This window comes from Mus musculus, chromosome 9 (assembly GCF_000001635.26).
Source record: "Mus musculus strain C57BL/6J chromosome 9, GRCm38.p6 C57BL/6J".
Lineage (NCBI taxonomy): Eukaryota > Metazoa > Chordata > Mammalia > Rodentia > Muridae > Mus > Mus musculus.
In genome coordinates this window covers 46,562,515-46,566,191 of record NC_000075.6, presented here as the reverse complement: position 1 = coordinate 46,566,191, position 3,677 = coordinate 46,562,515, and the positions used below count along the sequence as shown (strand labels likewise).

The 3,677-nt window shown below is 44.9% G+C and overlaps 1 non-coding gene across 1 annotated transcript; it reads right to left on the bottom strand.

The window, feature by feature from the left end:
* Positions 1-3,090: 3,090 nt before the first annotated feature.
* Gm22659 lies at positions 3,091-3,218 on the bottom strand. The gene has a single exon (XR_003948503.1). It is a non-coding gene; the product is annotated as a small nucleolar RNA SNORA17 (small nucleolar RNA).
* Positions 3,219-3,677: the final 459 nt, after the last annotated feature.

Here is a 3,677-nt window from a genome sequence, read left to right as displayed (position 1 = left end):
CTCCACTCCCAACCCATCCACCCACATGTCTCCTTTCTGCTTTCACCTCCCATGAGTCCTTCTGCAATCCTCATTTTGACCCTTCCCCCATCTTGCTTCCTTTCTCTGTTAGTGATGAAATACCCTGCAAATGCAACTTAAGTGAGGAAAGGCTTCTCTTGGCTCACCAGGTTACAGTCCATCATTGGAGTCACAGGAGTTTAAAGGACTTGGTTATGCTGCATCCTCTATCAGGGCAGAGAGCAACAAATGTGTGCATACAAGAGCTTTCTTATGTGCTATGACACCATCAAACTGTGTCTCTGGCTTTCAGGACACCCTCCCCTCCTCCCCAACTCCCAATTATTCAAGAATGGATTTCCAAGTCAGACCCTCTCTTACCTAAGATCTCAAAGAAGATGTCTATGAAGAGGGTGGCCTTCCAATTCTGTGACCTCCCAAGCCCGGAACACACACTGTACAGCTACTTCATGCAACCAGAGCTGCCTGTAGAACTGTAGCTTCCTGGTAGTGTCTCAGGTACTCCAAACCCAATGGTCAAGAGCCTCCTCAAAAGACAAACTGACCCTGAATTCCACAACCAGATAACCAGACACTCAATGCAACCGAGCAGAGTCAGGACAGGAGGAACTTGCCTCCCAGCCTCGAAGCTCTGTCAAGAGACAAGAGGTCTTAGGTCAGAATCCCCTGTTACATTCTTAGTCAGAGCTTCATGGTTGTCGGTGCTGCCCTTCTGGTCACTTTGTCAGCAGCCAGATCATCAGAAGACAAATTAAGATGAATTTAAAGGTCTCCATGGATCTTCTCTACAATTCTTGAGTCAGGCAACATCTCGTCCCATCGGCTAGAGTGAGGTTCTAATGAGCTGGACAGAGGAGATGTCTTCATTAAAAGAGAAGACTGAGGAATGCAGAACCAGCAAAGGCAGCTGGTTGTTTGGTTGTTTCAAAGTGACCACCATCCTTTTGCAAAAGCTAAAGCCCAGGGTTGGGTGGGCGAGGAGTCATGAATGAGGTGTGGGGTCCTCATTGCCTGTAAGCAGAGAGAAGCACCTGACCAAGCTTATATAAAAAGCTGGCTATTATCACTCACTTTTCTGATTTCTCCAAAACTCAGATGAGCAGTCTGGTTCCATCTCTGTGGCTGGGACTTCAACATAAGGACTCCTGTTCCAGTTTATCCAGCTGGCCCTAGCAGAAATGCTCCATCCAACCTGTGGCTTCTGTAGAGTCTACATGAGTGTTTTCCCAGGAGAAATTAAAGCATGCAGATTTCTAAGACTTATTTTTGTCATTCTAAACCATGCGTCTGAGGGTGGATGGGTATGCCTGAGTCAGTGCCAGGGAGGCTAGAGGTGTTGGATTCCCCAAGGGCTGGAGTTATAGGGAGGTACAAGCTGCCTGACTTGGGTGCTAGCATAGGAAACACATCAGTGGTTGCCTGTAAGGATGGCAGACAAGAGGAGACACAAGGGGACAGAGAGAAGGACAAGTTATAAAACACAGAAGGCAATTTTCAGAGGTGATGGATATTTTATTATTTTTTTATTAATTATTTAACAATGGAGATAGTCTTAAAGATAGATATGTCAAAGTTTCCCAAATGGTACGTGTTGGTACACACGGCTTATTGTATAGATAGTATACATCAATAAAGCTGTCAGGAAGGTGTGTTTACAGAAGTGACATGTGTTACTGGGTCTGCCACAGTGACAGACTTCTAACACAAGCTGTGTATACCTTCTGAAACTGGGTGAACTGCGTGCGGATCTCTCAGAGATTTGCTTGTCGCCCTCAACAAGTGCTGTACTTAAAATGAGCATGTTTGTTTGTACTTAGACCACATAACTAGCTTTTAAATGTTAGTGTCTAATCAATGGCTATTTAAAATCTCTGGCTGTTAGAGTCTCTCACTCTGTGCTGGTTTAAGGCTGGGTTTGGAGTGCTGACATTGAACCCAGGACCCTGTACATGTTAGGCAAGCAGCTCTATACAGAGTCTACAGAGTCATGCTCTCAGCCCCTCCCACATGGTGCTTCGGGTATCTGTCACCTGTGAGATGCTCCCTGAGTCATTACAGGAGGGTCTAGTGATCTAAGTGAATTAACTAAGCTTCGGGGAAAATGAGGAGGCAGGGTCAGGGAGTTGGAGCAAGGGCAGGAAGGATTGAAGTATTGAGACCTCATTGCCCTATAAGTTCCTAGTCACCTTAAAGTTCTCAGAGATCAGGGTTAACACTTGACACCTTGACCGCTTTAAAAAAAAATGACAGACTGAAGTATGACAGAACATTTAGATGATCTGGTCCTAGATTGGATGCCACATGAGTGGAATTGTTTCCCCCGACTAAATAAGTGGCTTGGAACGAATAGCACAAGTTTGTTCTCAAAATTCTCAGACCCAGAGGAGCCTCACATAGCTCAAACCCATGGGTCAGTGGCACAGCCTCTTGGAGGCTCCAAGGAAGAATTCATTCTTGACTTCTTCAAATGTCCACAACCTGCCAGCATTCCTTGGCTGGCACCACATCATTCCAATTTCTGTATTCATTGTCAAACAGACTTCTGCTCCCTCCTGGCCCTCATGTCTCATTCTTATGAAAAATGTTGTGATTACATAGGACCCCCCCTAAATAATTCAGGGTTATCTCCTCGTCTCAAATCATATGTTCCCTTCAATCATTGCAGCTTATTTGAACCCGAAAAGTAATATATTCACAGTTCCTGTGGATCCGAACAAATATGTATTTTTAAAAATCTTTAATTATTTTATTTATATGAGTACACTGTAGCCATCTTCAGACACACCAGAAGAGGGCATTGGATCCCACTATAGATGGTTGTGAGCCACCATGTGGTTGCTGGGAATTGAACTCAGGACCTCTGGAAGAGCAGTCAGCGCTCTTAACCGCGGAGCCATCTCTCCAGTCCAAATATGTATTTTTATATTTTAAAAGTTTTTATTAGTTATTTGTGAATGTCACACCTCTCTCTCCTCCCTTCATACCCTCCCTGCCCTCCCAGGCCTGTGTGGTGCTGGACTGGTGGTTATCTCAGGCTAGCTTCCTGTCTAGTCACCTCGGGCTTACTTTTCTCCAGGAATGTCATTCAAAAGTCCATAGGCCAGAACCCTAAGCATAGACACAGCCTCTCTCATCTCTGCCACCTACTGATGCACATGTGACACAGCAGCCACACCTACAACACCTCTAGGGGCAGACTGAATGCATACTTTTTGAGGGGAGACCTTAGGGACAAGAGGAAATTTTCCCTTGGGCTGATGGTGATGGGTAAATTGATAATAGAAATGAAATCAGTACATTATGGGGGAAAGGCATACATTTATTTAATGTGTATATGTATACATTTTCACATATAAAGTATGGGGACCCAAAGAATGTTTAATTGGTTAAAGCTCAAATAAGGGGGTGGGAGGGTCATCAGACAATTTCCAAAGGCTTGTAGAGAATTTCCACAAGAGGTGACTGAGTCCAAAGAGAAGAGAATGACTTGAGGCAAAGTTCCTTTGGGTTCTGGCTGGGATGGCAAAATGACAAGCAAGGTGACCAAGGGTAAATTTTCAACTTCATTCAAAACCCGCTGTGCAAAACAAAGTCTCCCAGGTGACTTCCCGGAGCTGCCACAAGAATAGGTGTGAAGGCCACTCTGACTGGCAGAT